The 25,318-nt window shown below is 46.9% G+C and overlaps 1 long non-coding RNA gene and 1 pseudogene across 2 annotated transcripts in view; one reads left to right on the top strand and one right to left on the bottom strand.

Moving 5' to 3' along the window:
• LOC145534248 (uncharacterized) overlaps positions 1-25,083 on the top strand; it is a 39,406-nt gene extending 14,323 nt beyond the window's left edge. The window contains exons 1-5 of one of the 2 annotated variants that reach the window (XR_014074381.1): positions 11,976-12,087; positions 14,241-14,376; positions 14,968-15,037; positions 18,267-18,389; positions 24,648-25,083. This is a non-coding gene — a long non-coding RNA (uncharacterized LOC145534248). Of the gene's footprint in view, positions 1-11,975; positions 12,088-14,240; positions 14,377-14,967; positions 15,038-18,266; positions 18,390-24,647 lie in introns of those variants that run through there. The other variant, XR_014074378.1, reaches the window with a different exon arrangement.
• On the bottom strand, positions 10,655-11,911 carry LOC145534815 (lysocardiolipin acyltransferase 1 pseudogene; annotated as a pseudogene).
• Positions 25,084-25,318: the final 235 nt, after the last annotated feature.

Here is a 25,318-nt window from a genome sequence, read left to right as displayed (position 1 = left end):
AATGTGTTGCATGTCCAAGTTGGAGGCCCTCGAAGTCCACGAGAAATGGTTCTGGAAATGGTCTGTTCATTGAAAACTGACCCCTGCATGCCTGTGCTGAGCATGACCAAGAAGAAACTTGTTGTACAGTCGTTCAGTCGGGTCCGACTCTTCGTGACCCCATGGACTAGAGCACGCCAAGCTTCCCTGTCCTTCACTATCTTCTGGAGCTTGCTCAAACTCATGTCCATTGAGTCGGTGATGCCATCCAACCATCTCATCCTCTGTCATCCCCTTTTCCTCCCGCCTTCAACCGTTCCCAGCATCAGGGTCTTTTCCGATGAGTCAGCTCTCCGCATCAGGTGGCCAAAGAAGAAACTGTGCAGAACTGGCTCGCTGCCAGGCTGGCATCTCCCCAGCCCGGCATCTCCCCAGCCCAGCATCTCTCCAGCCCGGCATTTCCCCAGCCCTTCTCAGAAACTTAATACCGGCAACTCGCAAACGCTGTTTAAAGACAACTGCGTGGGATGGATGCCTTCTGTCTTTTTACATGTTCCCCTTACCTCCTAAACTTGTCACTTTAATACATTTTTCCTAACTTTTTTTTTGTTTTAAACAATCTTGGGTCAATTTCTGTTAGTAGGAAGGCAGCCGGGAACCTAAGCTGAGGACCAGGAAGTGGCCCAGCCCCGAATATCTCCCCAGCCCAGCGACCTGAGGGCTAGGACAGGAAATGCAGCACATGAGCCAGAGTCTGTCTCCCTGATGGGAAGCACCCCTCGTGGTCTTGAACTTGGGCCAGGACAGAATCGCCCAGAAATCTCAGATTCCTGTCAGTTCTGCTTTTAACTAAGAGAATTCAGAGGTCAACCAAACCAGAGCTGGTTTCCCTACTAAGAATGATTCCCATGCACCCTGCTTTACAAGATTCCTATAAATTCCAAAGGAAGCTAGGCGTGAGCTACATGAAGGCAGACTGTGAGCAGGTAACCTTGTTGCAGGCCAAAATCTTGGCTTTCTCTGCCCATTCAAAGCCAAATGAAAAGTAGAAATAGAAAGCTGGCTTTAATCCTCAACCGGCAGAGAGGGGAACACAGGGCTCATGCCTCAAGAACTGTGCCCCGTCCCCCATGAGGAGTCTAGGAGCTTGTATAAGACGAGGGCTACCATGTTAGAATTTCTGCAGCCCTTCACAGAGTGCCCGCATTAGATTTCAAGCCTTCAGTGTTCACAAAAAGCCTCGTCTATTGTGACATCCTTCTTGGATCATCTCCCACCTGTTCTGATCATCCAGCCTCACATCTCCACACCTGGACACAAGGTGGAGCCCCCCATGACAGCGGGATGAAGGGTGAGCAGCCCTCAGCCATGGAGGAGCCGCATACATGGGGAGCCCTTTGTCCCGGGGGTCGTATACACTCTCTTTCGCTCTTGTTATTTCTCCTGTGAAGCACTTTTTACTAGAAGCGCCTTTTTATAAATGTCACAGAGAAGAAAAAGGCAAGTCATGAAATCGTGTAATGCACCAGAGGCCAACTCTGTGCTTGGCTGACACCTGCTGAAACATCCTTCTTTGCAGAAACAGCCTTGAGAAAAACAAAGTGTTCATGGGATATGTGGAAACCGTGAAAATGTTTTGGTCAAGGAGAAATTAAAAAAACAAACTATTAGGTGCTGTATAAAAACCAGTGCAAGTTCAATGAGGAGTATTTGTTCATTTTGTGCATTTTTCCCTTGAGAATTAATGACGGGAAATACCATCTAGTTCAACCTTTCCCAGACTTTCAGAGATAACTGTCCTCTGTCTTCTTTTATGGGCCTGGGAAATTATGTTTATGTTCTTAAAAAATAGAAGTAAAAAATAGATCCAGTAGCTAATTGCAGAATAAAGTCATAAACCTCAAATCCAGTGCCAGGATGACAAGATTAAGTCCAGCCTGCCTCCCTTTCTTGGAGATAACTTGTGGCGGCTGTTTGAAGGTGCCCAGGGAGCTCTCAGGGAAGAATGCTGGAGGATTGGTGCATTTAGCAGGGAGTCTGTGTTCTACAGCATCGTTTTTTCCCTCTTTGATCTCCCCTCTAAAATTGCTAGTAAATGTTAGTAAATCAGTAGTATCTTGCAGGAGTGGATTTTCCCCTTTGAGGAGGAAGACAACTGCTGAGCTCTGCTCCCAGGCCAGTACAGGAAGCAAACCGGATGCTCCTGTTTACATAGATGCTATCTGTATAGGAACCATCGCTTATTGCACCCAGAAATACATAAAAACCCATGTAAGGGGGTAAACCCCGCACCATCAGAAGGTCTGAAGCACAACGTTTCTAGAATTGGAGATTATTGTGCAAATGCAGGTGGAAAAACCAGTAATAGGATAAAGGCTTATTTCTCATGGATCAGCAAAATTCATTTTATTTGAGAAAAGAATTCCTAGGAGTTTTCATTATAAATTGTCCTGCATGAAAAGCGCAGTTTACTGGGTGATGTCCGCAGTGAGTCGCTACTTAAGGCTTGTTTAAAATCCGGTGTCTGAGTTCAGAAGCAACCTCCACTGCAGTCCTGGAAACAGCTCTCACAAGTGCTGCTTCTTCAGAGGTTGTGAACCACAGCTTTGATAAATTAATTTAGAATACTTCCCCTTTCTGTTTGCAAATCACCATTGAACGGATGTCGTCAGGATCCTTGAACTGTCAGCCTGTTCTTGAAATGAGTGTGGGTGGTGCTTTTCCCACGACTTCTGACACCACAAAACTCCCTAGAATGATTTATCTCACAGATGGCAAAGTAGAGAGAAAGACAATGAAAATTACTGACTTCCGTGTGTATCTAGATTTCTGACTCTAAATCGGGTAAAAGCAGTGTGGCTTTGTTGAGTCAGCCACGGCTTGTGAAGGGCGGGGGCCTTGCCAGCAGTCCCGGAACGCCTTCCACCCCCAGCCCAGGACGTCATCCCCAACCTGGACCCACACTGCCCCTTCCCATCCTTGCCAGAGTCAGAATTCCTGGGGGAAGTGATCATTCCTGGGGCATCTGGGGAAAATGTTTGAAATGACTGTGACGGGCCTTCACCTGGAAGAGTCTTGGACCTGCAGCCCTTGGCGTAAATACCTGTCAGTCCTCTCACAGAATCTTTGATGTTTTTTCATTTGAAATGAACTCTAGAGAAAAACTCACAATAGGTAAAAGCACGTGTTTTCTTTCCTTTAGACACTATTGAAAAGCCTACATTTTTGTTATCTATTTTTGAATATGTTATTTAAGGAAGTAAAATCAGGGCATAGACAGTAACCTAGGTGATGACGTGTTTGTTTTCCAAGAGTGAGGAAGCGGAAGTGGCCCCGTGTCGCGGGGTCACTGGTCAGGGGCTCAGAGGGGGTTCCATGCTGCACTTCTCGTAGGAAAGGCACACATGGGGCCTCTTGGAGACTGGTTTCTCTAGCAATCACGCAAGTCCTTCTCAGACAGCAGGACGAGATGAGAAGTGAGCTGCAGAACCCAGGAAAAGAGCTGGGGAGAAAGAGCATCCACCTGAAGGTCAGGAGGACGTGCGGAGGGGGCAGTTTGCTGACCACACGGTCGGGATAGGAGGGGGGTCGTGAGAAAATAAGAAAGCAGAAAAGCGTGTGCAGAATAATTAGGGGGCGGATGGTGGGCAGGAGAGTGGAGCCCTTACAACGGAAGCCTGTTGTGTTTCTGGACAAGGGGACAAAGCAAGGCCCAAACAAAAACATGCAAAAGAAGATTTGTGACAGTCCTCTAAAATGGAAGATCGGGTCACAAGATTTAAAGGACAGATGGTGCTTGAAGGAGCCAAGAGCCTGAGATCAATTCCCTCTGAGCATCTTAGGAGAGTCGCTGGATTTTCAATGTACAGCCAGGATTCCCAGGGCCCCGAGGTAAACGAGTCCTTGACAGAGAGGAAGTAACCCAGGAAAGCCTCAGACTCTCTGTAGCCGCACTAGGTCATCTGTGACCTAACAGATGCCCTGACTCACTGTCCCAGCGGGGAGCCCTTCACGGTCACCAGTGCCCCCACTCACATCCCTTGGGACCGAGGATCTCGGGTGCCCTGAGTATATCACGGATGGTTCTGTCTTGCTGACCCTCCTCTCAGAGTATCCCCACTCCTCATCCTCCAGCCAGACTCATTTTTTTTTTTTAATTTGTTATTTATTGGCTGCCTCGGGTCTTAGTCGCGACAGCTTCACTGGGCATCACTGGGCACACTGCTTCCCTGGGCACCTTCACTGTTATACGCGGGATCTTTGTCCGGGTGCATGAACTCTCTAGATGTGGCTCAGGGGCTCCAGTCATTGCGGCAGGCAGGCTTCGTTGCTCTGAGACATGTGGGATCTTAGTTCCCCTGAACCAGGGATTGAACCCACATCCCCTGCATTGCAAGGTGATTCTTAACCACTGAACCACCAGTGGAGCCCCCAGGCCCATTCTTAAGACTCCACGTGGTTGTCCCAGGGAGTCCTCCCGACCACTCCCCTGTCCAGGCCTCCACTTGCTGGGCTGGCTCCTCCGAGTGGTCTCTGGCTCATGTTCCCCTGGACTTGCAACATCAACATTACACCTACAATAAGCTGCCCGCTCAGAACATACTTTTCAAAAGCCCCTTATCTTCACTGACCCTCATACAAGCTTTATTTAAGTATATGATTAGAGCATTTCAGAATTTAATTTTAGTCTTTTCTTTCCTGCTGCATTAATTTAAATTTAAAATGAGTTGACCTCTCTTTGCTCTTTGAACGTTTCCTGTCCTTAACCTCTTGCTGTGTTTAACGACACACATTTGCTCTCTGGTTTTTAATATTGTTTTGACTTCTGCCTCACTGATCTTAGAAGGCCAAACTGTGTTCACGCTTAGTACTCTTCTCTTCTAAAAACACTTTTTTACACTTCATTTGATGTTCTACTGGTTTACCTTTAACAAGTCTATGTACCTGCAAGTCCAGTGGACTTAAGAGGCCAGGCAGAAAGCTCAGGATTAAGTTCAATGGCTTGTATGGGTGGGGTTTGTGGTGCCCCAAATAATCACAACAGTAGCATCAAGGATCACTGACCACAGGTCACCACAGCAAAGATAATAAGGAGGACAAATCTGAGAGAGTGCAAGAATTACCAACCCAGAGAGAGGGAGTACAGTGGTAATGAACCCACCTGTCAATGCAGGAGATGTAAGAGATGGGGATTCAATCCCTGTGTCAGGAAGATCCCCTGGAGGAGGGCATGGCAACCCACTCCAGTATGCTTGCCTGGAGAGTCCCATGGACAGAGGAGCCTGGTGGGCTGCAGTCCATGGGGTCGCAAAGAGTCAGATACGACTTAGTGACTAAACAGCAGTAAGTGATAGAATGTCAAGCTGTTGTTCCCTGAATCTTGAAGACTTTTCTGTAGGAAGAATGCATCAGTAAGAAAGCAGGAAGAAATTGCTCTAGGAGAGAGAGCAGACTCTCATTCTTCAATTATGATTTGGGAAAGACCAGTTCATCTTCATGAGGAATTTTAGCTTTTAAATAAACAATGAAGGTATTATTTGTTGCCTGCAAGGTATGGAAAATAAGGTCAGATGTACCTGACATTTTTCTGATTTTGCAGTTTGTATTCCCACCTTACCTGTGTTATTCTTTCACTTACCCCTTAACCACTTGCAAGTAAGTCGTTTAGACATTGGATATTGGCTCGTGCTAATTGGAAGAACTGCATAAATGTGAATTTCGCTGAGACCTGAGTGACCCTTGTTTAAACAGGAAGCAGAGACATGCAGTCTGAGTGTGCTCTGCCCTCTCCTTGCATCTCCCTGATCACAGGCATTGCCCTCCTTCTCACCCTTAAAGGACATCACTTCCTGCGTCTCCCTGATCACAGGCATTGCCCTCCTTCTCACCCTTAAAGGACATCACTTCCTGCGTCTCCCTGATCACAGGCATTGCCCTCCTTCTCACCCTTAAAGGACATCACTTGTGTGATTGTCTGCAGTTACTCATGTCATCGCCACCAGAGGTTCAGTTTTGACCAAAAAATACCACGAGCTATTCTTTATGTCAGTGAGAAAGATACCTGTGCTCTGATTACACCAATGAAATACTTTCATACATGCTGTGCTATTTAAACAAAGATGCATTAGAGCCCTCTAGTCTACTTTTCCAAAGAATAAATCATTGTCATAACATATAATAAGATTACAGATTTAGAATTTGATGAACTAGTCAATATCACAATGTTTCAATGCTCAACTGTATTCTTATTTTCATAAATAGTTGCATAATAAAGCATTTTATGAGCTTTATGATTTGATAAATAAAGCCTTTTGTGCACATAATCCATCATGATGCTGCATATAATGTCATGCTACAAAACAAATTCAGCGTGACTGTTGGTGAGACCCTTCTGGCAGCATGAAGTATGAATCTCAAACCGTCAGTCCTGGTGATGGATTAGGAAGTGTGGGTGTGATGTTATTGGACATTTTGTTTATGACATGCATTATGAATGATCTGAATATCCTAGATCATTTCTTACAACTAAAAAACAATTTTAGTGACACATATTGATTTTATTGTGTAAAAATTTCTACTTGACTGACTATTCCAATCATGCAAGGCACTGATATTTGTCAGTTGAAGAGTTTACTCTTAAGGAATAGTGTACTGAAAGTCTTGTGCTGATTCAGAGTTTGTTGTTTTAGAAATAAGATGGGAATACTTTTTGAATTTATAGTTGTCTTTCCTTGGCAGTATTATTTGATTTTACAATGGCTTTACTATTTCAGTGAAGCCTACTTGTGTAAAGCTATTAAAATCGGCACTTTTTTGAATCTGTGATTTTCTGTAAATTGGCAGTAACTACAAGATTCCATCAAGAATAATACACCCCATCCTCTCATTTACAATGAGGTGTGTGCTGTGGGTTTAAGGTGATACACATTCAAGACTGAAACATATTTCCTGCACGTGGCTAGGATTCCCAGCCTCCTAAACATAGGTCGCTGGGCAGTGGGGATTCACTTCTTGAGTCTGATGCCCTGTCTTCCTCGATCACAGGACTCCTATCCTTTTCTCTTTACTGTTTAAGCTTTTATAATCTGGCCCCTGGAGAGCAAGCTTACTCTCCACTCCTAGGAATAAGAAGTCTGGGGTAACGATGGGCCAAGAATCTGTGAACCAGAGGATCCATAGAGGTTCTCCTGTAGCTAATGGCAGCATAACAAACAAGCAGGGGCTTTGCTAAGAGCTTTCAGTTATGGGCTCTGGCATTTACAGTTCTTCCAACCGTTCACCACGTTCTTCTACTGAATTTCACAATTATTTTGGCTTATGTCATCAAAGAGGCCTAGTGGGAAAACTTGTGGCCTACTCAGTGCCCTTCTGTATGAGTTCTTATTTTTAGTGTAATGGTTCACATCCCATCAGCAGTGGCCACAGGACTGGAAAGGGTCAGTTTTGATTCCAATCCCAAAGAAGGGCAATGCCAAAGAATGTTCACACTACCGCACAGTTGCACTCATTTCAGATGCTGGCAAACTAATGCCCAAAATTCTTCAAGCGAGGCTTCAACAGTACGTGAACCAAGAAGTTTCAAATGTTCAAGCTGGATTTAGAAAAGGCAGAGGAACCAGAGATCAAATTGCCAATATTCATTGGATCATTGAAAAAATAAGAGAGTTCCAGAAAAACATCTACTTCTGCTTTATTGACTATGTCAAAGCCTTTGACCATGTCAGTTCAGTTCAGTTCAGTTCAGTCACTCAGTGGTGTCCGACTCTTTGTGACCCCATGAACTGCAGCACGCCAGACCTCCCTGTCCATTACCAACTCCCGGAGTTTACCCAAACTCATGTCCATCAAGTCTGTGATGCCATCTAGCCATCTCATCCTCTGTCATAACCCCATCCCTTCATTCTTTCTGGAGTTATTTCTCCACTGATCTCCAGTATCATATTGGGCACCTACCAACCTGGGGAGTTCATCTTTCAGTGTCCTATCTCTTTGCTTTTTCATATTGTTCATGGGATTCTCAAGGCAAGAATACTTAAGTGGTTTGCCATTCCCTTCTCCAGTGGACCACATTCTGTCAGACCTCTCCACCATGACCCATCCATCTTGGGTGGCCCCACATAGCATGGCTTAGCTTCATTGAGTTAGACAAGGCTTTGGTCCGTGTGATCAGATTGGCTAGTTGTCTGTGATTGTGGTTTCAGTCTGTCTGCCCTCTTATGCCCTCTCTCAGTGCTTGCCGTCTTACTTGGGTTTCTCTTACCTTGGACATGGGGTATCTCTTCATGGCTGCTCCAGCAAAGCACAGCTGCCGCCCCTGACCTTGGACGAGGGGTAGCTCCTCTCAGCCACCGCCCCTGACCTCAGATGTGGGGTAGCTCCCCTCGCAACAAACTGTGGAAAATTCTTCAAGAGATGGGAATACCAGACCACCTGACGTGCCTCCTGAGAAATCTGTTTGCAGGTCAAGAAGCAACAGTTAGAACCGACATGAAACAACAAATTGGTTCAAAATTGGAAAAGGAGTACATCAAGGAGAAGGCAATGGCAACCCACTCCAGTACTCTTGCCTGGAAAATCCCATGGATGGAGGAGCCGGTAGGCTGCAGTCCATGGGGTTGTGAAGAGTTGGACACGACTGAGCGACTTCACTTTCACTTTTCACTTTCATGCATTGGAGAAGGAAATGGCAACCCACTCCAGTGTTCTTGCCTGGAGAATCCTGGGGACAGCAGAGCCTGGTGGGCTGCCGTCTGTGGGGTCGCACAGAGTCGGACATGACTGAAGCGACGCAGCAGCACATCAAGGCTGTATATTGTCACCCTGCTTATTTAACTTACATGCAGAGTATATCATGAGAAACACTGGGCTGGGTGAAGCACAAGCTGGAATCAAGATTTTCAGGAGAAATATCAATAATCTCAGATATGCAGATGACACCACCTTTATGGCAAAAAGCGAGGAGGAACTGAAGAGCCTCTTGATAAAAGTGAAAGAGGAGAACGAAAAAGCTTTGGGGAGGGCGTCCAAGGTGTATCGGAGAGTGGGTCAACAGGATATTAGGTAGGGAATCCATGGGGTGTCAGGTGACGTTGTGGGGAGGGTGTCAGGGGACGTCGAGGGAAGGGCATATATGGTGTACTGTGGGGGCATCCACGGGGTGTTGGGGTGGAGTCCACAGGGTAGCAGGAAGGCCATCCGTGGGATATTGGGGAGGGTGTCCATGGAGTGCCAGGGGATGTCATGAGAGTGTGTCCATGGGGTGTCAGGGAGGGCATCCACAGGATGTCGGAGGAGGTTGTATGGAGGGGGTCCCTGGGGTATTGGGGAGGGTGTAAACAGGGTGTAAGGGAGCCATATACAGGGTGTTGTAGAGGGTGTCCACAGGGTGTTGGGGAACATCACGGGGAGGGCGTCCATGGGGTGTCCGGGAGGGTGTACATAACATATCAGGAGATGTTGAGTGGAGGGTGCCCATGGGATATCAGAGAGGGTGCCCATGGGTGTAGAGGAGGGCAGCCATGGGGAGTCAGGGAGGGTGTCCATGGGATACTGGGAAGGGCATCCATGGGCTTTGGGCGATGTTGCAGAGAGATCGTCCATGGGGTGTCTGGGAGGGCAACCACTGGGTGTCAGGGGACATCGTGGGGAGGGCGTCCACACATTGTCAGGGAAGGCATCCACATGGTATTGATTAGGGCATCCACGGGTTATCAGGGAGGGTGTCCATGGGCTGTCAGGCGACGTCACGGGGAGGGCATCCACGGTGTATCTGGGGAGGGCATTCACAGGATATCGGGGAGGGTGTCCATGTAGTATTGGGGAACCTCGTGGGGAGGGCATCAATGGGGTGTTGGGGAGGTTGTCGACGGGGTGTCATGGAGGATATCCACAGGGTATCAGGGAATGTTGAGGGGAGAGTGTCCATGGGTATCGGTGAGGACATCCATGGGGTATTGGGGGATGTCACAGTGAGGGCGTTCATGAGGAGTTGGGGAGGGTGTCCGTGGGGTATCAGGGAGGGCGCTCACGGTGTGTTGGAGAACGTCACGGTGAGGGCATCCATGGTGTGTGGGAGGGTGTCCACAGGGTATCAGGGAGGGCATCCACGGGGTGTTGGGGGATGTCATGGGGAGGACGTCCACGGGGTGTCAGAGAGGGTGTCCATGGGGTACCAGGGAGCACATCCATGGGGTATCAGGGGACTTTGTGGGGAGGGCATCTATGGGGTATTGGGGGGCATCCATGGGGTGTCAGGGTGGAGTCCACTGGGTATCAGGAAGGGATTCCAAGTGATGTTGGTGAGGGCATCTACAGGATGTCAGGGTATGTCATGGGGAGGGCATCCACGGGGTGTCAGGGAGGGCATCCATGGGGTGTCAGGGAGGGCATCCATGGGACATTGGAGGACGTTGTGGGGAGGGATCCATGGGGTATTGGGGGAGGGTGTACACAGGGTGTAGGGGAGGGCATCCACGGAGTGTCATGGAGGGTGTACACAGGGTGTCAGGTGACATCAGGGGGAGGGAACCCATGGGGTGTCGGGGAGGGGGTCCACGGGGTGTCAGGGAGGCTATCCATGGGGTGTCAGGGAGGGTGTCCACAGAGTATCAGAGGACGTAGTGGGGAGGGTGTCTGTGGGGTATCAGGGAGGATGTCCATGGGGTATCGGGGGACGTCACGGGGAAGGTGTCTGTGGGGTGTTGGGGAGGGTGTCCATGGGGCATCGGGGGATGTTGAGGGGAGGGTGTCTGTGGGGTGTCGGGGAAGGTGTCCATAGGGTATCAGAGGACGTCGTGGGGAGGGTGTCTGTGGGGTGTCGGGGAGGGTGTCCATGGGGTATCGTTGGACGTCGTGGGGAGGGTGTCTGTGGGGTGTCGGGGAGGGTGTCCATGGGGTATCGTTGGACGTCGTGGGGAGGGTGTCTGTGGGGTATTGGGGAGGGTGTCCATGGGGTATCGTTGGACGTCGTGGGGAGGGTGTTTGTGAGGTATCGGGGGATGTTGAGGGGAGGGTGTCCGTGGGGTATCGGGGAGGGTGTCCGCAGGGTATCGGGGGGCATCGTGGAGAGGGCGTCCATAGTGTATCGGGGAGGGTGTCCACAGGGTTTTGGAGGATGTTGAGGGGAGAGCATCCATGGGGTGTTGGGGGACAATGTCGGGAGGGTGTCCACAGGATACTGGGGACCATGGCGTGCTTTTCCCTGGGAAAGGCCCCGAGGAGGGGGTGCAGCTCCGTCTGCAGCGTGTTGTCAGGGTATGCAACTGTGATGTCATGTAGAGCGTCCAGGTTCTTACTGCTCTTAGGTGGTCTACTGCAAAAGTGAAAGCTGTGGTTCTTGGGTGTAAATCATATTCTCATTTCTGAAGTCCATTCTTTTCAGCCAATTCATTCCTTGTGAGCCGTGCCATTTTCTGTGAGATCGGTTCCTTCGGGACTATGAGGACTGGAAGGGGTTCACACGTATCACAGAAACAACCGTGTCTTCAGAATGGCTTCTGTCATTCTTCCATTTCCTACGAATGAAGATAAAGACAGGGGACACTTTTGAGACCAGAGACGTCAGCCCGCACAGCCCAGTCAAATCTGGGGACACTGCCGAGACCAGCTTGGAGGAAAATTGTCTCATCTGAGGTAGCTCTATGTCATCAGGCAGTTCCACAAGAACAGCCAGTCCATTCTGGCCCAATCGTTCATGACAACGACCCTTCTTCCTCCAGGAACAAATGTGTCACCTGTTGGAATCACTTTGACACCAAACATGGTCTCCAGCAATGCTGCAGGTAGGATGAACCAGGTACCGCAAGACGGTTGTTGATCCAGTGATACCAAGATGGGTTTACAAAGGTAAAAAAGGGACCAGCATGAAAATGCTTCTGAAATAGCTTCCTCCAAACAGAGCGAGTGTAAAATACATCGCTCTCCGTGACGCTACGATTCTGTGACCAGCAGAGGGCAGTGTGTGACGCCGTGGGGAGCTCGTGGACGAGCTGGAGAATCTGGGGTGGGGTGCGTCCCAGCCTCCGTGCAGAACCCACTGTTGACTCATCCCCTCTGGATCTTGAAATGAAGAGGTTGAGTGCATCAGCTGGTACAGGGGCCAGAGAGCAGGTGAGGACAAGCTGGGAGGGTGGCCAAGGCCATGTGCCGGCAAGGGGGGCATGTGGCCCCTGGGGAGCCTGGAGGCACTGAGCAAGGGGAACAGGCGCTAGCAAGGACCCCAAGCTTTGTGGGGACATCTTTCCCAGTCAGAGCACTCGGCCAAAGAGATAACAGATGGATTGCCCGGGCCTGGAGTTCTGCTCGATGTGAGTGGTAACAGGTCCACAGGGTGAGAATTGGTGAGAATCGCTTTGTCTGGATTTTCACGAGGCTGCGCTTTGGAGAGTGCTCATTCTAGTACGTCTGCGCTGACTTCTCTCCAGTCTTGACATGTAGAGCATCAGGAGCCATCAGAACACACGCTTAGAGGAAGCCACTGTGAGAGTAGAAAGGGGCAGGCCTCTGCAGAAATCGGGGATGAGGAGGCAGAGCTGCGCGGAGTGGGGGGAGGGTGGAGCCTGGAGTCGGCAGGAGGCCCCCCGGCTGAGGGGCAGGGGTTGTGTGCATGAGGCTCGAGCAGTTTACTCGGGGAGGGGGGTCTGCGCCTTCCTCCCGGGGCGATGCCGGCTCCAGGACCCCCGAGTCTCTCCCGCACCTTCCACTGTCTTCACGTAACAGGTGCTGCTGAAGGTCACTGGATCGAATTCCACTGGAGAAGCCTACACCCGGCTTCTGGATAATTTCCCCAGGAATGAGAGAGCGGGTCCAGGAGGAGGTTTGACCAGGGAGGGGCGTTTTCTGGAAGGTTATGAAAGTGAACCAAGAACCTGCAGGAAGGCACCCTGCCCGGGAAACTCTGGGCCACAGTGTAGGCTCACCCCGGTCTGTCACTTCCCCCTGAGGGCCGTGCTGGGAGCGTCTCTAAGAACTTTCCACCTAAAAGCAGCCGCCGCCTCCCCTTTCCAAGAGGCTGTTGCTCCTTTCCCATCTTGGTCTTAGTGGTTCTGTTTCTGAAACACTTAAAATAGTCACCCATTTTTTGAGAACCTGTTTATTTTTTCCGTGGAAATAAGCATACTCAAAAATTCTAATTATGTATAGTAAAGTAGCTAAATTTTCATGTTAAGATCATAGTTTGCTTACCTAAATGCATGGGGCAAGTATGATTGCATTGTATCTGAAGTAGCTGACATTTTACATGCACAAAAGCGAGAAATAAATTGTCATTTGGGATGGACTGTTCTCAGAGCCCCGAAGCTCCTCAGAGGTGTGAAGCAAGAAGTCAGGTTTAAGAATCAAAATAGAAATGGTCCCACTGACTAATGTGTAGTGAATTCAGAGGACTGATTCTCGAGGCAGAACTCGGAAGTCAAGTCAAGCAGAGAGAGGATTTCTCCCACTTCCTCCCCAGTTTGTCTCCCAGCTGACCCTCCTGATTTAGAGCCAGGATTTCGGGGAACACAGAACATGGAGGAGATGGAAACTGTCAGAAAGGGAGCCTCAGCCAGGTACCCACATGATGGAGAATTTCCCTCACCCTTGTCACTGAGAAACAACCTTAGCATGCAGGAAAGAAAAAAGACTATGGTCTTAAAATAAGGCCCCCTGAGTCGTGTCTGAGCTTTCAGTTCTCAAATGCCCAAAGAATTAGTGATTGCTTTATTGTTGGGACATGAGATCTGATCAACACATTCAAGGTCCTTGGGAAGCCCTGAGCATCTGAGGACAGTCGACTCACGCCTGCCAAAAACATAATTGCTCGGGGATCTGTTTCACCCGGTAACATCTGGCCTTTATGAATATGCATACATTGCGTTCTTTAGTGAACTTTAATGCAGAAAGTACCTGAAAAAATTTGTACAAAATTTCTGGTGTTTTGAACAAATTGGAAATCAAGGTCTTACAGAGAGCCAGTTCTCCATTGGTTATATATCTGTGATGTGATTGCCAACAATAAGTGCAATATCTATTTGCTCTATGAAAGTCTCATTATGGCTAATATGGAAAAATATAGATATAATCTCTTACAATTAGACTATAAGTCACAGGAATTATAAATAGCTAAAACCTTGCACATCTAACTCCACTTCTCAAAATGCATTTGCTGCCTGTAGGTTTAACCTGCCGTGCTGATGAAAGTTCATGGCAAATGACAAATACAGCAAGCAGGTGATAGTGAAAGTGTTAGAACCAAAATGATATTGTTATTTTTTTTTTTCCAGAATCTAATAGGCATGACTTTGAGTGAAGAGAGCAAAGTGAACAAGTCTGCTGAATAATTCTCTCCTGAATGGCCTGTAAAAGTCCTTTGAACTTGTCAGGAGAAAATAATCTGCTTCTTAACAACTGCAGTAAAATGTAAGAACTTAAGACTTGATATTTTCAGAAATGACATGCCCCATTTCCTGTGGGTATGTTACAAACAGAGCCCTGTCCACACAGAAGTGCTGCTTTTCTCAGTTTGTCTGAGGAACTGCAGTCTCTTCCCAGCCTTGTCCACTCCAGGGCGTATTCAATCTTAGGTTCCATTTCCAGCAAATTCCTCTGCCTGGTGACCGGCATGCCACTCTTCAGCCCGGGGCATGGTGGCTCTCATCCACCTGCTTGGCCTGCTGTCCAGGGCTGGACAGGAGCCTGTCTGCACCAGCAGGGTTTGTGCTGAGCCCCAGGGCAGCCCCAGCCCCTTGCTGTGCCGAGTTTGGGGGTGGGGGCCTGAGAGGAGGCACCAGGGAGAGGGAGGTGGTCCTGATGTGGGGACCAGGGTTTCCTGGAGAAGCACACCCCCAACAGAGATGCTGACAGCTCCATCCTTTACTGTGGTCCAGCTGTGTGCCAGGCACTGCCCACACTCCATATACATGCACTGCGTCTCATCAATGAGTAACACTCCTGTTGTCTCATTGGAGCTGGGATTCACACTTGACTTGTCTGATTTCATGATGGAGGCAGCATGTCCCAGACAAGAGGAGAGGAGAACACGGAGATTTTGGACCCACTGGATGGCAGATTTGACTGGAAGGCAAGGGTACTTTTTTTTTTTTTTAATAAGAAAACATAATAATGCTTAGTGACTGCCAAATTAAAAGGGGGAAGATTGTAATTATATCTATAGGTGGCTGAAAGCATAGGTTATAATTCAGCATCCATTTCTAATAAAAAATCTGACATAAGACAGGAGCAGAGGAAACTTGCCTGAGTGGGATGAAAGCTAAGACCAGCCAACTGTGAGCATAATATGAGACCAGCAGTTCTCACCTGGGCTGCTCCCCGGAGCCAGCTAGTCCATTTCTAGTCTATGATTTTTTTTTTAATTAGTTTATTTTCTATTTTTTAACTTTACAATATTGTATTTGTTTTGCTATACATTGACATTTCTAGTCTACGATTTTTTAAAAATATCTCTTACCTTTCCCAGGCTGGGGGAATGTGAATCTGGGTCTTCTATTTCTTAAACTCACCAAAAGTTGAGATCTGTAGATGTGGGTAGAGGGTTATAATAAAACCATTGATTCTCACAGGTGATGAAGTCCATCTGCTTCCCATGTCCTTCCATCACATTCTCTTCCTCAGAACTTCTAGAACCACTGAAATGTCAAAGTTTATTAAAAGTGAATTAAGGGCTTCCCTGGAAGCCCAGTGGTTAGCAGTCCATGCTTCCATTTTGGGGTGCGTGGGTTCAGTCCTTGACTGGGGAACTAAGATCCCACAGGCCACACAGTGCGGAAAAAAAAAAGAATTAACCTTGAGATAAGCCTCAAAAGCCTTCACAGCAACAAGATCAATTTCTCTGTTAAATATGCTCAGAACATGGTTATGCTGGACTTTCGACCTCTTGTATTTCTTATAGTCAGCTCACAGTATTTGTTGACGACAACTGTAAACTCACTGTGGCTAAACCACATGGAGGTGGGTGTCTGTGGTCCCTGTAATTAGGATCATGTTTGTTCTGGGATCCCCAGGTCAGGAAGTGTGTTGGGGGGGCAGGGGGAACATCTCCTCTTGTAAATGAACTAGAACGACAGGAAACAGGTGAGAACTAAAACCATAAACAGGCAAAGTGCTCACTCCCGTGCCTGGCCCGGCGAGCGGCGAGCAGTGGACCCAGGTCACTTGTTCTGTAGCTGGTCCTGATGACATGGCAGAAATCATATGCATTTTGTTTCTACACAACCCTAGGATCATAAGGCAATAGCTTCTATTCTTAGATCACGTTCAGTTTATTCTGACTGGGACATACTGTGGTTCGAGCAGCGTTCTAAGTGTCTGATAAGCAACCCTCAGTGCTCACAGCCTTAGGAAGGGGGCACTGATGTCTTCAGGTGACTGATGTCAGCTCCCCTTTGTGGATGAAGTGAGATGGCACACGGGGGCATTAGATCACTAACCCAGGTTCAAACTCACAGCCGTGGGTCAGGACCCAGGCTCTGGCATCCGGCTTCAAAGACCATAGCTTCACCTGCTCTCTGAGGGGCCTTCTTAATGTGAGGGGGTCCATAAACAGCCACTGACAGTTCACAAAGCAGGAGTCGGTTCTAGAGCCTGGCCAGGCGCGGTTGGCAGGACGTCCAGCTGGTCTCCTGGAGGGAAGTCACAGGAGCCGATGAAAGGCTGATGAAGCGGAGCAGAGCGAGGTTGCCTTCCGCTCTCTGACCTGTTCAGACTTGTTCTGACTCCCGGGAGTTGCCATGGCAACAGTGTACCCTCCAAGCCCACAGAGTATCTCCCATTACGTCCCCGTGGACCTTCTATTAGTAAAAAGTGAGGGCACCCAGCCTGAGGAGGGGAGAGTGTGGAGAAAGGAGAAAGGCAGATAGTCACTGACCCTTCATGTCCCGAAGGCTGAGTCTGTGTCGGGTGAAAAACTGCCGGATGTCCTGTCTGCAAAGAAGACTCCTCTCCTGCCTCCTTTTTCATTTTTCCCCTCATCTTTTTCATTGTTTGGAAGCTAAATCCAAATGCTTTACTGAAACTCAGTATTCATTTCCTGTGGAGAAAATTCTTCTTTGTAGACCAGGCTTTAAGCTTCGTGATGACAGGAGGAGGCAGGCGGAGGGGGCAGACGTGAGCGTCCCTAGGGGCTGCCCTGGAATTCACACTCCTCGCAAAGCTATGGCCCTTGCTGTCTCACTTGGAGTCTCACCGCTGCCCTAGACACTGGGGGTTCCTGGACCCCACCGCAAACTTCTCTTTTTCTCCTTTGTGTAGTTGAAACAATTTGAGATGGTCAAAAGAAACTGTCCTCCCAAACTGATAGAAGCATAGGTGTAATGAAATAGCACAGAGTCAGATGTACAACTGACAAGATTTGGCTTTATCGTGTGAATTCATTTACCAGGGGCAGAGCTGTTCCTAATCACACAGGTTTTTAAACAGAAAATGTTTCCTCTTTCCTCTCTCCTTCCTTGCTTCCTTCGGGGTTAGGGGTTGGTCTGGGAGTCCCAGTGACTGGACTCCTTCAGGGATGGGCCTGAAGCCCTCCTGCCGAGGCGCCGCTCAGCTTAGCGGGCAGGAGCCGGCAGGTGCGGGTCGGGAGCGCGTCCCCAGAGACCCCGCCCCAGGGACGCGGCCACACCTGCGTCTGGAGGAGGAGGGAGCCCCCACCGCGACGGGGTTAAGGGTCGTCCTCCTGGGCTTGGGGTTTTCCTTTACTCTGAGGACACTCCCTATTTCTGAGCATTAGTTACCTTTCCGCGAGCGCGCACGCGCGCGTGTGTGTGTGTCGCTCGTTTGTGTCCCACTCTGAGTCCTGGACTGCAGCCCGCCAGGGTCCTCTGTCCATGGGGTTCTCCAGGCAAGGATACTGGAGTGAGTAGCCGTTTCCTCCTCCAGGGGATCTTCCCGACCCAGGGATGGAACCCAGGTTTCCGGCATTGCAGGTGGATTCTTTACCACCGAGCCACCAGGGAAGCCCCGTGAGAGGGTAAAATGTACAGATTGTGGCGTTACAGATGTTTTAAGTTTCCGTTCTGTCTTTGTGATGCCCCGAGGAAGCGCTTCATTACCTGTACTTACAGGTGTGTTTTTATAAAAAAGGAAGATGCCTCCTTGGTCTGTGAGGACACTTCCTGGGAGATATTTTGCCCTAGGTTATATTATTCATAGTTCAGTTAGCTAGCATACCATCCACCTGATTACTTAAGCCCCAAACTTAGAAATGATCTGGAATAAAACACATCTCCAATCCATATATCTCTTCCATCCATCTCGTATCTTGAATCCACGTCTTGCATCAAATCTTTTCTCCACAGATGCCTGTTAAATCCAGCCCCAGCTGCCATCATTTCCTGTTCAGACTCTCACAACTGTCTCCTAACTCATCTCTACATTTTCTGCTCATTCCTGACCAGCCCGTTCTCTCCACAACAGCAAAGGTGATTATTTTAAAAGGTACTATAAAACCCAGTAAGCTGCCCTTTTCCTTAAATCTCTCCAGCGAGTCCCATCCACGTGGCGTGGACTCTAATCCGGGCACGCAGGCGCGGGCCTACCGCCCCTCCCGGCCGAGCCTACGGGGAGCAGGAGCCGCCGCCCCACTTCCAGGCCGGGTGTGGGCGGGCCTCCTGGTGCGGCCCCCTCCCCTCCAGCATCCCTGGGACTCCCGGCGGGTCCTGATGGTGCAAGGGCTCTCGCCAGACTCCCGCTAGCTCTCAGGCTAGGCTCCATCCCCTCGAGTAGCCTCCATGTGAGATGAAGGTACCATTTGACCCCCATATGCCTTCATTTTGTCTTCTCTGTTCACTCTGACCATCTGCTGAAAGCTTTCACCCCACAATAACCACATGTAAGATTCTCTATGGTTCCATTTCTAATTGTGACATTTTGGGTACAAAGATTTCCCTTTACGGACATTTTTAAACTGCTACGTTTTTGAAAAGAAATGCATTTTTTCCTCTTCTAGATAATTGTCTGGTTACCTGTCATTAGACAGTCTTAGAAGAGACATTTTTAAAATCAAAGTATGATAACATTCTATTAGGAAATGGTATTTCTAGTGAGAAAATTTTATTTCCAGGTCAAATGAAACCAACGAAGACCTATGGAACACCTTTTCTGTGATTTGTTATATATTCCAGTATTCTCGCCTGGGAAATACCGTGGACAGAGGAACCTGGCAGGCTACGGTCCTTGGGGCAGCCGAGAATCAGACACGACTGAGTGACTAAGCACACACACAATCATTATAAAAACACAAAGAGCATCTTCTCATGTGTGTGTTGGCCATCTGTATGTCTTCTTTGGAGAAATGTCTGTTTAGTTCTTTGGCCCATTTTTTGATTGGGTCGTTTATGTTTCCAGAATTGAGCTGCAGGTGTTGCTTGTATATTTTTGAGATTAATTCTTTGTCCGTTGCTTCATTTGCTATTATTTTCTCCCATTCTGAAGGCTGTCTTTTCAGCTTGCTTATAGTTTCCTTTGTTGTGCAAAAGCTTTTAAGTTTAATTAGGTCTCATTTGTTTATTTTTGCTTTTATTTCCAATATTCTGGGAGGTGGGTCATAGAGGATCCTGCTGTGATTTATGTCAGAGAGTGTTTTGCCTATGTTTTCCTCTAGGAGTTTTATAGTTTCTGGTCTTACGTTTAGATCTTTAATCCATTTTCAGTTTATTTTTGTGTATGGTGTTAGAAAGTGTTCTAGTTTCATTCTTTTACAAGTGGTTGACCAGTTTTCCCAGCACCATTTGTTAAAGAGATTGTCTTTTCTCCATTGTATATTCTTGCCTCCTTTGTTGAAGATAAGGTGTCCATAGGTGTGTGGATTTATCTCTGGGCTTTCTATTTTGTTCCATTGATCTATATTTCTGTCTTTGTGTCAGTACCATACTGTCTTGATGACTGTGGCTTTGTAGGAGAGCCTGAAGTCAGGCAGGTTGATTCCTCCAGTTCCATTCTTCTTCTCAAGATTGTTTGGCTATTCAAGGTTTTTTATATTTCCATACAAACTGAAGTTATTTGTTCTAGTTCTGTGAAAAATACTGTTGGTAGCTTGATAGGGATTGCATTGAATCTACAGGTTGCTTTGGGTAGTATACTCATTTTCACTACATTAATTCTTCTAATCCATGAACACACTATATTTCTCCATCTATTTGTGTCCTCTTTGATTTCTTTCATCAGTGTTTTATAGTTTTCTATATATAAGTCTTTTGTTTCTTTAGGTAGATATATTCCTAAGTATTTTATTCTTTTCATTACAATGGTGAATGGCATACACACTGAGGAAACCAGAATTGAAAGAGACACGTGTACCCCAACATTCATCACAGCACTGTTTATAATAGCCAGGACATGGAAGCAACCTAGATGTCCATCATCAGACGAATGGATAAGGAAGCTGTGGTACATATACACAATGGAATATTACTCAGCCATTAAAAAGAATACATTTGAATCGGTTCTATTGAGATGGATGAAACTAGAGCCCATTATACAGAGTGAAGTAAGCCAGAAAGAAAAACACCAATACAATATACTAATGCACATATATGGAATTTGAAAGATGGTAACAATAACCCTATATGCGAGACAGCAAAAGAGACACAGAAGCATAGAACAGTCTTATGAGCTCTGAGGGAGAAGGTGAGGGTGGGACGATCTGAGAGAATAGCATTGAAACATGTATATTATCATATGTGAAACAGAACGCCATTCCAGGTTCAATGCATAAGACAAATTCTCAGGGCTGGGGCAATGGGATGACCCAGAGGATGGGATGGGGAGGGAGGTGGGAGGGGGGTTCAGGATGGGGAACACATGTAAACCCATGGCTGATTCATGTCAGTGTATGGCAAAAACCACTACAATATTGTAAAGTAATTAGCCCCCAACTAAAATAAATAAATTAATAAAAATAAATAAAAATACAAAGACTATTTAAAGATCTTCCTCCTGATAAAAAGATAATTGAGTCTAAGAATCAAGATATAAATCCATGATGAGTAAAATAACAGTATATCACAAGATTCTTTTTTAGACTCACTACCAGATGAATTACTTTGACATTAATTGCTTTAGCAATTCTGATGGAAGGACTCTAGAAGGAGGTAGGATTTGAACTACATTTTGGGAGGCAGAGTTCAAGGAGCCAGAAGTCAGAAGAGCATCCCAGGCAGGTGACCTGGCAGGTGGCCATGGGCAGAGGTGAGGAAGATCCAGGTGCATTTATAGGGAAGAAAGTAAACAGCCTGAGGATCAGACAAGGGGCAGAAAAATGACTCACTTGCTAGCAGATCCAGGAACTGGAAAGAAGTGTGGAAATCTAGAGTGAGTACCCAAGAACTCAAAATAGTGACTTTCTGGGTGGGATCTGATGCTTAGACAGGTGGGTAACCTGGAAGAAGATGAGACCCCAAGGTCAGAGGAGGCCAATATGCAACTGGGGAAGCTTGCTTGCTTGCTCAGTTGTGTCAGACTCTTTGTGGCCCCATGGACTGTAGACAATCGTGCTCCTCTGACCATGGGATTCTCTATGCAAGAATACTGGAGTGGGTTGCCATTTCCTTCTCCAGGGATCTTCCTGACCCAGGGATCGAACCTGTATCTCTTGCATTGCAGGCAGATTCTTTATCACTGGGCCACCAGGGAAACCACTGTGGGTGACCAGTGGCAGATGCAAATGTTTATTCCTAATCTCTTCCCCCAGACAGTGTCTGTGATGACACCCACCTACCTATCACGTCTCCTCCCCAGGGTTTGTGACCCTGAAATGAGACAGTGCCTGTGAAAGATGCTTTAAAAATCAGAGGTTGGCACATGTAATTATTTATCATCTAGAAACTGAGACATCAATAATATTTAAACAGGAGGACTTTGTGTTTAAATCAGTGCTGGGTAAATACACTTGGATTCCTTTTGGAAAGGCAGAAAGGGGTTTGGAAGCCCTTCGATATTCAGTAACACATCACAGGAGGCAAACATCTTTTTCAGCCTGGCATTGGATATTCACAGTGTTAAATGTGTCATTGCAAGAATCAAAGATGTGGAAATGAAATTATTGGGTGAAATATTACCGTTGGGGAAGTGTGAAAACAGTTTGAAAGGCTTCTGATTACATGTTTATGCATCTTGGCATGTGTACAAATGAGATGTAGCATCAAATAGAACTGGCAGGCCTGCTCCAAGGCCACCAATAACACACCGCATACAAGGAGGAGAGCCTGAGATAATTCTCCCCAGTGTGGCGGGGGGCGGGGGGTGGATTTTAAAACACAGTTACCAAACGAGAAAGGTGAAGGGGGAAGAGTAAATTAGGAGTTTGGGATTAACATATACACCCAACTATATTTAAAACGTAATCCACAAGAACCTAGTGTATAGCACAGGGCACTACACTCAATATTTTGTAATAATCTGTAAGTGAAAAGAATCTGAAAAAAAGATACATACGTATGTATAATTGAATCACTTTGCTGCACATCTGAAATGACACATCATTGTAAATCAACTATACTTCAATAAAAATATAATAAATATATTTCTAGAAATTTTTAAAAAGAATCTAGAGATGAGTGGGCATATGCGTTTTGTTGCTTTCTTTTTTTGGGACTTAGAAGCACCGAATAGTGGTAACTGACTCCTTAGTCCATGATTATTAGTGTCCTAACTTGCTCTGTCGCTCAGATTGTTGGCTCTGACGTTTCTACTGTGTTCCTTTTATCCTCTGTTTCTTTCTTGGAGATTTTCATTTCTTTGCCGGGGCCCCTGTTCTCTGCATCCATGTCGCCTGTGTGGCTTGCTCACGATGACACGCCTGTGACGGCGGCTGTCAAGTCTTGGTCAGACGACTGAAGCAGCTCCCTTCTGTCTCCTTTCATGCACTTTGAGATCTTCCTGCTTTTTGGTACAATGCATGGGTACTGACTGAAAACCAGCTATTTTGAGCATCATGGGGTAAGAATCTGGGTGTTGCTATTTAAACCTGTTCCAGCTGACGACCCTGACACTAGCTGGGCGGTGGAGGGGGCCGCTGTCCTGCAACCGGGAGAGCAGGGCACAGGCGGGTGCCCACTTGCCTGGGATGATTGGCGGACAGGGACTTGGTGTGGTGTGGCTGGAGCAGAGGTTCCTGGCTGAAAGGACTCTGTCTGGGGCTGCTCCTGTCCTGGGCTTCTGCTGGGGTCTCCTGGTGGCCCTTGGTCGCCTGTCTCTCTTTCTTTGAGCCTAAGAAACACAGGGAGCTCACCGTGTGTCATTCCTTGGGTCCAGAGGCTCTCGGGGAAGCCTCCCTTCTGAGCCTGCTCATGCTTGCTTTATGTATTATGGTCGAGGTTATTAGTTATGCTTAATGAGATGAAGAGAGGAAAAGTATGTCTATTCCATCTTCCCAGAAGGAAAATCCTCCTCATTTCTGTTTTAATTTCATTTTCACATTTCTATCCTTTCAATTGAATTGAGGTTCTAAGAGAATTATAGAAAAGGACCAAGAACACCCAAATTGGGCCTCAGCCCAGTCGTGGCTTCAACCTGAGGGTAGAAATATAAACATCAAAGACACCACTTCATTTGTTGCTGGGCTAATGCCCCGTAACCAAGGCAACTGTGTAATTTGTCATCTAAGCAGAGGTAGACAAGCTGGGACTGAAAAGGTGCTAAAAGTATTAAAATTATGTAATTTGAAGTATTTGTTTAAGAAAGAAAATATTATATATTCATGTCCTGCTACTGCTAAATCGCTTCAGTCGTGTCCGACTCTGTGCGACCCCATGGATGGCAGCCCACGAGGCTCCGCCGTCCCTGGGATTCTCCAGGCAAGAACACTGGAGTGGGTTGCCATTTCCCTCTCCAAGGCATGAAAGTGGAAAGTGAAATTGAAGTCGCTCAGTTGTGTCCGACTCAGCGACCCCATGGACTGCAGCCCACCAGGCTCCTCCGTCCATGGGATTTTCCAGAGAAGAGTACTGGAGTGGGGTGCCATTGCCTTCTCCATATATTCATGTACATTGAAGCAAAATATAAAAGGCTTGTTTATATTATCGGAATATTAAAAAACACTTAAGCAGAATTATTATTCTTATTACATAGTCACTTAATTTTAAAAATTATTGGCTGTATCCTTGATGATCCTGTATCACTCATACTTTCTAAAAATATATGCTTTTTATAATTTCATCTTATAATTTATCTCTGCATAAACTATCTGTTTCCTTTTTAAAGTTATGTATTATGGTTATATGTTTTGACATTTTCAACACTTTTAATTGACCATAAGGAGAAGAACTGTGATAGGGTGCAGAAATACCAAGTTTATTTAAAGCCAAATATGCTACAGTAGAACTTTTTTTAATTTTGTGTTTTTTCGTATTGAAAATACATATTGAAAATATTGTAAATATTTTAGCTTGAATATTGTGTTGGCAGATATTTTGTCCCCATGAAAAGTATCTTTTTTTGGCACTGATTTGTATGAAGCAAAATGCATTCAATAACTTGTCTCTAATTATAATTTTTAGTGTTTTATTAAATCTAGATATTTCAAAATCACAGATCTTTTCAACTTTATTCCACCTACTATAGAATAGCCATATGTAAAATTTAATTTTTCCAATTAAAAATGAGAATTCTAGCAAAAGATGCTTTCTAGATTGGCCTATCCTGAAGCGTAATTACAGAATGTTGGATTAAATCTCGTCCAGCTGGAGCTGTCACCGTTTAATCTGCTGAGTCTCCAGAGGGTTATTGCACAGATGTCCTGCGTCGTGTGTGATCCAGTTTCCATGGAGAAACCCTTTGGCATCTCCTCTCTTGAATGCTCGACTAAAGGTTCCTAACTACAGCAGCATTCGTAGGACCCACTTCCCGAATGTTCAAGATCACCGCAGGGCCCTGCGTTGACTTACAGAGTCAAGTCTTCCGAAGCTCAAACATTTCTGCAGCCTGTTTGATGATGAGCTGCAGGCAGAAAGCGCCAGGGCTGAGCAGCAGTGCTTTTTATTAAAGTCACTGTCGGCTCTGAACCAGTTCCTGTGTATGTGAGTGTGAATTCTGACAACTGTAACTCTTTGGGACACATCTATGAATTGTATGCCCCTCAACAATGTCAAATAAAACTTGAATTCATGGGTTTTATTTTAAGCAAGAACTTTGCTTTCACCATGAGGCTATATTGTACCAAGTTCTCCATTTGTATGATTGTCACTCAGTCGTGTAAACACTGGAGCAAGGAGCAATAAAGTCACACACTCAGGACCCTTCCCCCAGCCACGCGGACAGTCACCCTCCTGTGACACAGCCCTGCGTGGCCTTCCCACCCGGCCTGCCCCGCCCCCCCCGCCACGGCGGGTGTCCCCAAGGCCGGGACACGAAC

This window comes from Giraffa tippelskirchi, chromosome 14 (assembly GCF_054371585.1).
Source record: "Giraffa tippelskirchi isolate mGirTip1 chromosome 14, T2T-mGirTip1v1.2.pri, whole genome shotgun sequence".
Classification (NCBI taxonomy): Eukaryota; Metazoa; Chordata; class Mammalia; order Artiodactyla; family Giraffidae; genus Giraffa; species Giraffa tippelskirchi.
The sequence above is the reverse complement of the archived record's forward strand: the minus strand, read 5'-3'. Positions and strand labels throughout refer to the sequence as shown.